The 11495-nt window shown below is 36.8% G+C and overlaps 1 pseudogene; it reads left to right on the forward strand.

The window, feature by feature from the left end:
* Positions 1–10662: 10662 nt before the first annotated feature.
* On the forward strand, positions 10663–11228 carry LOC100010192 (adenylate kinase isoenzyme 6-like; annotated as a pseudogene).
* The last annotated feature ends 267 nt before the right edge of the window (positions 11229–11495 follow it).

Genomic DNA, 11495 nt, shown 5'->3' on the forward strand with positions numbered 1-11495 from the left:
TTAAAACTGGGAGAAATTCTAAGGTCATCTAGTCCAACTTCCTCCTTTTACAGATGAAGAAGCAGTGACTCACAGGTGTTAAAAATCTTGCCCAAAGTCATGTAGTAAATAGCAGGACTAGTATTTGAACCTTGTGTCCCTCCTCCAAATCCTACCCTCCATACATCGTACTCCAAATCCTATTCTTTATACACTGCCTGTCCATTGTCTTTTTCCTCATGTAAAGAGTTGGCAATAATCTTGTGGGGAGATGTAGGCAACCATTCTTGTATAATAATTCTTTCTACTTGTTTGAATAGATGTTTACATATAACTGTTCTAGATCTGGTTCTATTGGATTCTTGATCTGATCTGCCATGAGCTATCTAGCTATACAGCTGTAGTAATTCTCTTTACTTCCCTGGGCTTGTTTCCTCATCTAGAAAAGGATAAAGTTGAATCAGATGATGTCTAAGAACTCATTCGACTTATTTGATTCTATTAAACAGACCCAGTTAATTAGATTATTCAGTTAGCATGCATTTTAAGGTTCTTTGCTTTTAGCACAAAAAAGTCACAGGGGATAAAATGATGCAAGCGACTAATCTAATATAAAATTTCTGAGATCTCCCCCCTTTGTGTTTATCCTAGTTGCCTGTCCTTTCCATATTTATGTTTATAGAATAATACAAGTTCAGTGTTTAACATAGACCATTAAATCTAAGTGCAGAGTGATTTATGTGCATAGAGCTTGGGAAGGGCACACTAGCATTACTGTTGTCTCTTTCTCAGAGAGGGTAGAACAAGAATTGACTATAAGACTAACAGCAGAATATTCACTTGGTGATTCTCTGATCACAGTGGTGATCAGAGCCTCCCAATGTGATTTTTTACCCAGTAAGATTTTGAATTAATGCCAATTGTAATGAATTGAATTAAATTATGACTATAAAGGATTGTGAATATCATCAACAACTAAGGAAAGATTATGTTCATTATACAATGTGTACTCGTGAAAGTATTAGACTAAATGCATGCTTTTTACAGAGGGGAGCTGGAAATAAAGCATTTTGACTTGATCAGAAGATTCAGTTATCTGGAATACCCTGCTCCTGGAGTGTCCAATCATTAGAGATTAAATTGCTAACCCAAAGTCACACATTCAGTATGTATAAGAGGGAAGACTTTCTGATTTCAAGACCAGATCTCTAACCATGATACTTCTTATTAAATTTTATATAGGTATAATATTATATTTGCAAATAGTACATTAAATATGACTGATTAGTGGGGAGAAGTGAATCTTTTCCCCTTTCATTTTAACTGTATAATTCCCTCTCTTTACTCCTCAAAACTACTCAGCATCATCACCTACTCTTTCCTCTTTTCCTATGGTCACAGGAAAAAGAGGTAACTCTCTTTCTCCTTAATAATACCATCTTCTTATACTCTTAATTCCATTCCTTGCCTCTGCTAGCATCTTTCTCTAGCTGTTATCCATCCTACCACAATGCTCTTTATTCTCTTTCTTATTTCTACAAACTTACTCAAATCTCAACTTAAAACTTTTATAACTTTTTACCCTATTTAGTTATTGTCTGATCTCTCATCCCTTTCATGGACAAAATGTTTTAAAATTAAAATTTCTTTATACCTGATGTGTCTACTTTCTCTACACCTAATCTACTTATAGTCATTTGAAAGTTAGTTTCCACTCCCTATCACTTAGGTATACTTCTTTCTCAAAGATTACCAAATCTGAATACATTTCCCCTTTATGCTCCATAACCTATTCAGCATTTTTTTGTGTGTGTGATAGAATAGTCCTTCCTCTTAGATGTTATATTCTCATTCCTTTGCCTTGTAGATATCTTCTCTCTAAACTCTTGACTTTCTAGACTTTATCTTGTCCTCATGGAGATCCTTTCTTTTTGATTTTTTGGCTCCCTACCCCACTTAGAATGTAAGCTTCTTGAAGGTATTATTGCCATTCTTTCTGCTTGTATTTATATTCCCAGCAAGTAGCAGAGTATCTGGTGTATAGTAAGTAAGAACTTAAGAAATATTTGTTGAGACTTCTGGGTTAACATGGCTGCAATCTAGACACTAATCGCTTCCTCTCCCGGGCACCAAACGAAATGGACTACCTCAAAAGAGCATAAAAATCACCTTTGGAAGAATGGAGGGGTTCTCCAGTACCCCACAGAAATGAAGGTATGTGGGGCTTGAACATTTCCACACTATAAGAAAGAGGAAAAGCTTGCACAAAAATGTGAACTGAGCCGCCCTTCCCCCTCCTCCCCCCACCTCCTGCACCAAACCAGAGTAAGATATCAGATTGCTCACTGGAACAGCGAGTGAGTGAGGAACTTCTCTGTCTGGGGGGGCACAACAGGCTCCTTGTGATCTAAAGACTGCAAGGAAACGACCTCCCATGGTGGTTTCACAGGAGAATCCTGCCCTGAGCAAAGGGGCGGCCCCCCTGAACACAGGGGCGGTTGCGTTGAGCAAAGGGACAGCCCTGCTGAACACAGGAGAGGTTGTGCTGAGCAAAGGGGTGGCCGCGCTGAGCAAAGGGGCGGCTGCTCTGAACACAGGGGCTGTTGCACTGAGAACAGGGGCCTGCCCTCTAAGAAACTTCAGAGGCTGGGAAGAACTAGTCTGAGGCAACCTAAATTCACAGAAAACCCGCCCATATCACCCAGACCCCAGATCAATAAGGACAGGGGAATAAAACCACCAAAGGGATGGCTCACATGGCCCAAAATCAAGCCTCCAGGAAGAAAGGGAAAAAGGTGACTATTGAAAACATTTATGGTGGGAGTACCCAAGGAAAAGAAGAGAAAGAGGATGAAACCCAAACAAAATCAAAACATGCCTCCCACAATGGAAATTATCCACAAGCTCTGGAAGAACTCAAATTGGAGCTTATTCAAAACATGGAAACCTTCTGGAAAGAAAAATGGTAGAAAGAGATCAGCAGTCTGATAGACAAGACTTCACAATTGGAGAAAGAGATGGAAGCATCTAATAGAAGGGCAGACAAAGCTGAAAAGCAAAACCAGTCCCTAACGACCAGAATTAAGCAACTGGAAGACAGTGAGCATGCAAAACAGCAAGAATTAATAAAGCAAAGCCAAAAAAATATATAGAATTAGAAGAAAACATAAAATATCTCACTGAAAAGGCCACAGACCTGGGAAATAGAGGAAGAAGAGACAATGTGAGAATTATTGGTCTTCCCCAAAAACCAGAGATAAACAAAAATCTCGATGCTATACTACAGGAGATTATAGAAGAAAATTGCCCACATGTTCTGGAGCAAGGGGGCAAAATAGAAATAGAAAGGGTTCATAGAACACCCTCTATACTAAATCCCCAAAAGACAACCCCCAGGAATGTAATTGCCAAATCCAAGAGCTTCCAAGAAAAGGAGAATATCCTACAAGAAGATAAGAAGAAGAGCTTCAGATATAGGGGGGCTCCCATAAGGATCACACATGACTTAGCAGCTAACACAGTAAGAGACCACAAAGCATGGAACACGATATTTATAAAGGCAAGAGAGCTGGGTCTCCAACCAAGAATCAACTACCCAGCAAAACTGACTATATACTTCCAGGGGAAAGTATGGGCATTCAACAAAATAGAAGATTTCCAAGCATTTGCTAAGAAAAGACCAGAACTTAGTGGAAAATTTGATATCCAATCACAGAAAGCAAGAGAAACATGAAAAGGTAAATATGAAAGACAGGGAAAAGAAGATAAATCTTATCTTTTTTTTTAAGTCAAACTCTCTTCTATAAGGACTACATTTAGATCAAATTATATATACATATATATATATATATATATATATATATTAATATGAGGGGAAAATGTACTGTGTAACTCTCAAAAATTGTATGCACCATAAGAGTAGTTAGAAGAATCATGCATAGGGAAAGATTGGGGCATCAAGAAGATTTGGTGAAAGGGGGGCAAAGAAAGGAAAAGGGAGAGGGGGAAGCATTGACAATACTAAGATTTACTTCAAGAAATGGGGGGGACTAAATAGAATAATCTTTCCCATACAAAGATACACATGGGAAGGGGAGGGGAAGATCTCTCATATGAGAAGGAGAGGAAGAGAGCATAAAGTGGAATTACTTAAACCTTACTCTCAGTGAAATCATCTCTGAGAGGGAAGAATATCTAGATCCAGTGGGATCCTGAATTCTATCTTATCCAACAGGGTAAGAAAGAAAGGGAAATTAAGGAGGGGGTGGGGGGACAGAGTATAAAAAGGGAGGGAAGGACGGGGGGAGGGGAAGGGACCATAAAAAGGGAGTTGTAGAAAGGGAAGTATACAAAGGGAGGGGACTAGGGGGACTGACCTAAAGAAAATTACTGGTTCAAAAGGATATAGCTAAAGAAGAAAGGTCAGAACTAGGGGAAGATATCAAAATGCCAGGGAATCCACAAGTGACAATCATAACTTTGAACATGAATGGGATGAACTCACACATAAATCGTAGACAAATAGCAGATTGGATTAGAACCCAAAACCCTACCATATGTTGTCTTCAAGAAACACATATGAGGCAGGTTGATACTCACAAGGTTAAAATTAAAGGATGGAGTAAGACCTTTTGGGTCTCAACTGATAAAAAGAAGGCAGGAGTTGCAATCATGGTATCTGACAAAGCCAAAGCACAAATACACCTGATCAAAAGGGATAGGGAAGGTAATTATATTCTGTTAAAAGGGAGCATAGATAATGAGGAAATATCACTAATCAACATGTATGCACCAAATGGTATAGCATCCAAATTTCTAATGGAGAAACTAGGATATTTGAAGGAGCAAGTAGACATATTAGTGGGAGACTTGAACCAACCACTATCAAATTTAGATAAATCAAACCAAAAAATAAATAAGAAAGAGATAAAAGAGGTGAATGAAATCTTAGAAAAATTAGAGTTAATAGACATATGGAGAAAAATAAATAGTGACAAAAATGAATACAACTTCTTCTCAGCACCACATGGCACATTCACAAAAATAGATCATATACTAGGTCACAGAAACATGGCACTCAAATGCAGAAAAGCAGAAATAATAAATGCAACCTTTTTAGATCATAAAGCAATAAAAATATTGATCCATAAGTGTACATGGAGAGCCAAATAAAAAATTAATTGGAAATTAAATAATGATACTCCAAAATCAGTTAGAGAAGATATCATAGAAACAATTAATAATTTAGTTGAGGTAAATTACAATGGTGAGACATCCTTTCAAACCTTATGGGATGTAGCCAAAGCAGTACTTAGAAGAAAATTCATATCCATGAGTGCATATATTAACAAATTAGGGAGGGCAGAGATCAATGAATTTGAAAAGCAAATCAAAAAACTTGAGAACGAACAAATTAAAAACCTCCAAAAGAAAACCAAACTAGAGATCCTAAAAATTAAGGGAGAAATTAATAAAATCCAAAGTGATAGAACTATTGCACTAATAAACAAGACCAGAAGCTGGTATTTTGAAAAAACAGACAAAATAGACAAATGCTGGTCAATCTAATTGAAAAAAGGAAAGAAGAAAGGCAAATTAACAGCATCAAGGATGAAAAGGGGAACCTCACTTCCAATGAAGATGAAATTAAGGCAATCATTAAAAACTACTTTGCCCAACTATATGGCAATAAATATACCAACCTAGGTGATATGAATGAATATTTACCAAAATATAAATTGCCTAGACTAACAGAAGAAGAAATAGATTTCTTAAATAATCCCATATCAGAAAAAGAAATTCAACAGGCCATCAAAGAACTTCCTAAGAAAAAATCCCCAGGGCCTGATGGATTCACCAGTGAATTCTATCAAACATTCAAAGAACAGCTAACCCCAATACTATACAAACTATTTGACATAATAAGCAAAGAGGGAGTTCTACCAAATTCCTTTTATGACGCAAACATGGTACTGATCCCAAAGCCAGGCAGGCCAAAAACAGAGAAAGAAAATTATAGACCAATCTCCCTAATGAATGTAGATGCAAAAATCTTAAATAGGATACTAGCAAAAAGACTCCAGCAAGTGATCAGAAGAGTCATTCACCATGATCAAGTAGGATTTATACCAGGGATGCAGGGCTGGTTCAATATTAGGAAAACCATCCACATAACTGACCAAATCAACAAGCAAACCAACAAAAATCACATGATTATTTCAATAGACGCAGAAAAAGCCTTTGATAAAATACAACACCCATTCCTATTAAAAGCACTAGAAAGCATAGGAATAGAAGGGTCATTCCTAAAAACAATAAAAAGTATATATCTAAAACCATAAACTAATATCATCTGCAATAGGGATAAACTAAATGCATTCCCAATAAGATCAGGAGTGAAACAAGGATGCCCATTATCACCTCTATTATTTGACATTGTACTAGAAACACTAGCAGTAGCAATTAGAGAAGAAAAAGAAATTGAAGGCATTAAAATAGGCAAGGAGGAGACCAAGTTATCACTCTTTGTGGATGACATGATGGTCTACTTAAAGAATCCTAGAGATTCAACCAAAAAGCTAATTGAAATAATCAACAACTTTAGCAAAGTTGAAGGATACAAAATAAACCCACATAAGTCATCAGCATTTCTATATATTTCCAAAACAGCTCAGCAGCAAGAACTAGAAAGAGAAATCCCATTCAAAATCACCTTAGACCAAATAAAATACTTAGGAATCTATCTCCCAAAACAACCACAGGAACCATATGAACACAACTACAAAACAATCTCCACACAACTAAAACTAGATTTGAAGAATTGGAAGAACATTAACTGCTCATGGGTAGGATGAGTCAATATAATAAAAATGACCATCCTACCCAAACTTATTTATCTATTTAGTGCCATACCCATTGAACTCCCCCAAATTTTTTTTTACTGATTTAGAAAAAAACATCACAAAGTTCATTTGGAAGAACAAATCATCAAGGATATCCAGGGAAACAATGAAAAAAAAAATACAAAGGAAGAGGGCCTTGCAGTCCCAGATCTCAGACTATATTATAAAGCAGTGGTCATCAAAACAATTTGGTACTGGCTAAGAGACAGAAAGGAGGATCAGTGGAATAGACTTGGGGTAAGTGACCTCAGCAGGACAGTATACGACAAACCCAGAGAAGCCAGCTTTTGGGATAAAAATACACTATTTCACAAAAACTGCTGTGAAAATTGGAGGACAGTGTGGGAAAGATTAGGTTTAGATCAACACCTCACACCCTACACCAAGGTAAACTCAAAATGGGTGAACGACTTGAACATAAAGAAGGAAACTAAGAAAATTAGGTGAACACAGAATAGTATACATGTCAGACCTTTGGGAATGGAAAGATTTTAAAACCAAGCAAGTCTTAGAAAGTCACAAAATGCAAAATAAATAATTTGGAATACATCAAATTAAAAAGGTTTTGTACAAACAAAACCAATGTAACTAAAATCAGAAGGAAAGCAACAAATTTGGAAGCAATCTTCATAAAAACCTGTGACAAAGGTTTAATTACTCAAATTTACAAAGAGCTAAATCAATTGTACAAAAAATCAAGCCATTCTCCAATTGATAAATGGGCAAAGGACATGGATAGGCAGTTCTCAGATAAAGAAATCAAAACTATTAACAAGCACATGAAGAAGTGTTCTACATCTCTTATAATCAGAGAGATGCAAATCAAAACAACTCTGAGGTATCACCTCACACCAAGCAGACTGGCTAACATGACAGCTATGGAAAGTAATGAATGCTGGAGGGGATGCAGCAAAGTAGGGACATTAATTCATTGCTGGTGGAGTTGTGAATTGATCCAAGCATTCTGGGGGCAATTTGGATCTATGCCCAAAGGGCGATAAAAGACTGTCTGCCCTTTGATCCAGCCATAGCACTGCTGGGTTTGTACCCCAAAGAGATAATTATGAAAAATACTTGTACAAGAATATTCATAGCTACGCTCTTTGTGGTGGCCAAAAATTGGAAAACTAGGGGATGCCCTTCAATTGGGGAATGGCTGAACAAATTGTGGTATATGTTGGTGATGGAATACTATTGTGCTAAAAGGAATAATAAAGTAGAGGAATTCCATGGAGACTGGAACAACCTCCAGGAAGTGATGCAGAGCGAAAGGAGCAGAACCAGGAAAACATTATACACAGAGACTGATACACTGTGGTACAATCGAAGGTGATGGACTTCTCCATTAGGGACAATGCAATGTCTCTGAACAATCTGCAGGGATCTAAAAAACATTATCCACAAGCAGAGGATAAACTGTGGGAGTAAAAACACGGAGGAAAAACAACTGCTTGACTACAGGGGTTGAGGGGATAAGACTGAGGAGAGACTCTAAATGAACACTCTAATGCAAATACCAACAACACGGAAATGGGTTTGAGTCAAGAACACATGTGATACCCAGTGGAATCATGCGTCGGCTATGGGAGCAGTGGTGGGATGGGGGAGGAGGAAAAGAAAATGATTTTTGTTTCCAATGAATAATGTTTGGAAATGACCAAATAAAATAATATTTAAAAAAATAAAAAATAAAATAAAAATGTTAGAACAAAAAAAAATTTGTTAATGATTTCACATCACTCTCTCCTAATTCTTCTAGCTATCCTAACTCTAACTACTCCTTGTTTCCCCTCCTTTTGTTACTCCTTTATTTTCTACTTATACTCTCATAAATTGATTCAGCCCTACATTTTATGTTATATTATCCTTTTTTTGAATAATTTCTTTGTATTTATTCAGTATGTTGCTCATAAATACTTATCTGAGCGCATACTGTTTTCTCCCAGTGGAATACAATAAGATCTTCTGAGCTAAACTTTTTTCACATTTGTCTTCATCTCAAGTGCCCTTTGCAATACCCAGTAGCACTATCAGGTGATATGTACTTTTTAAAATATGGAGAGTTAAAAGTTAAAACTCTTAATTTGATCCTTGACCATAATCTTGGGCTCTAAGGCCTGAATTTATAGCTGCTGAAGAAGTATCTAGATATATAGGTGGTACAAAGGAAAGAGTACTGGGTCTGGAGTCAAGAAGACTAATTTTCCTAAGTTCAAATTCAGCCTTAGACACTTACTAGTTAAGTGATTCAGGGCAAGTTACTTAACCCTGTTTGCCTCAGTTTTCTCAGCCATAAAATGAGCTGGAGAACAAAATGGGTGAATTACTCCAGTAGTTTTGTCAGGAAAATGCCAAATGGGGTTGCAAAGACTCAGACATGACTAAAAAATGACTAAATAACAACAAAGAAATGCCTGTATCTGTAGGTTTCACTGGCACTTCAAAGTCATCCTGTCCTAAACCTAGCTCATTTTCTTTACCTTTAAAATGGCTCTTCTTTTTTGACTTTACTATTTCTGTCAGTGGCACCACCACTCAGTCAACCATGCTTGAAAGCTTACTTTTATTTTTGACTTTTCCCTGTCTGTCACAATTCATATTCAGTATTTTTAAATCCAGTCAACAGTATCTCCCCAACATCTCTTGGATCTTTCTCCACAGTCCCCATATACCTCCCAGTTTCTCTTCCCACAACTTTAGTCCTGGCATTCATTTAAATTCACTTTGACTACTGTAAACATTTTAACATGTTTTCCTGTCTACTCACTTCCCCTTCTAATCCATCTTTCATACTATTCCTTCAGTTTAATCTTCCTTTTTAGTAGGTAGAGTATTGTCACTACTCTATACAAAAACCTTCTTAAAATCTGGTATCTCAGTCAGCATACACACATACATACATATTTAGTACATATATATTTATATATAAATATACACAGAGACACATATATAAATTAATACAAGGTAATTATGAACCAAGACATGAGCAACTATAGGAAAGAGGAAAAGTTTCATGGAGAAGAATGAGGAAGGGCTGTCTTTCTTTTTTAAATTTTACTTAATTGATTAATTAAGAAATATTTTCCATGATTACATGATTCATGTTCTTTCCCTTTCTTCCTCCCACGCCCTCCCATAGCCAACACCCAATTCCACTGGGTTTTACATGTATTGTTGATCAAGATCTATTTCCATATTATTAATATTTGCACCAAGGTGATCATTTAGAGTCTCCATCACCAATCATATCTCCATTGATCCATTTGATCAAGCTTTTTTCTTCTGTGTTTCTTCTACTCCCACAGTTTTTCCTCTGAATGTGGATAGTGTTCTTTCTCATAGACCCCTCCAGGTTGTTCAGGATCACTGCATTGCCACTAATGGAGAAGTCCATTACATTTGATTGTACCACAGTGTACCATGTTCTCCTGGTTCTGCTCCTCTCACTCTGCATCACTTCCTAGAGGTTGTTCCAGTCCCCATGGAATTCCTCCAGTTCATTATTCCTTTGAGCACAATAGTATTCCATCGCCAACATATACACAATTTGCTCAGCCATTCCCCAATTGAAGGGCATCCCCTCATTTTCCAATTTTTTTGCCACTACAAAGAGCACAGCAATGAATATTCTTGTACAGGTCTTTTTCTTTATTATCTCTTTGGAGTATAAACCCAGAAGTGCTGTAGATGGTTCAAAGGGCAGACAGTCTTTTAAAGCCTTTTTGGGGTTGCTCCACATGGAGAGCAAGCCAGCAGCCAGAGCAGAGCTGGCACCATGACCATGAGGCTGCCCAACATCCTGCTCACGGGTACACCAGGGGTTGGAAAGACCACACTCGGTAAAGGACTTGCATCTGAAATACATTAATGTGGGTGATTTAGCACAAGAAGGACAGTTATATGATGGCTTTGATGAAGAATATAAATGTCGCATTTTGGATGAAGATAGAGTAGTTGATGAGTTAGAAAATAAAATGAAAAAAGGTGGAGTTATCATTGATTACCATGGCTGTGACTTCTTCAGACAGATATGTCCTTCAGACAGATAATTCTGTATTATATACAAGACTTGAAAAGAGGGGATATGGTATAAAAAGAGGGGATACAGGACAATGTTCAGTGTGAAATTTTCCAAATTCTTTATGAAGAAGCCATGGCTTCCTACAAGCCTGAAATAGTACACCGGCTGCCCATCAATGTACCAGAAGAACTAGAGAGTAATTTAGATCAGATAATTAAATGGATTGAAGAGTAGATAAAAGATAATAATTGAACCTTGAGGGGAAAGCATGTATTCTCAAGGCTTTCCACATAATGGTTAAAGATTTTCTTGATTATCTCTCCCTCCCTATACAATAGAAATTAAGACAACATACACCAGATTTTACTATCCAAAATCATGTTGTAGAAATGGGCAAAATATAAGATTGAGTTATGGATGAATTATTTTTTTTCTCCATGAGAAAACAGAAAACCCTGAAATAAATGAATATGGTATTAAGGACTTTTAAGTTTAGCAAATACCCAGCATTCTCATTTAATTTGGTAAACTGTTAAAGAGTAAGTAAATTTGAGAAAATAGGTGAAAATCTTTACTTAACATGCAAAAGAAAA

The sequence above is a fragment of the Monodelphis domestica genome, chromosome 1 (assembly GCF_027887165.1).
Source record: "Monodelphis domestica isolate mMonDom1 chromosome 1, mMonDom1.pri, whole genome shotgun sequence".
Lineage (NCBI taxonomy): Eukaryota > Metazoa > Chordata > Mammalia > Didelphimorphia > Didelphidae > Monodelphis > Monodelphis domestica.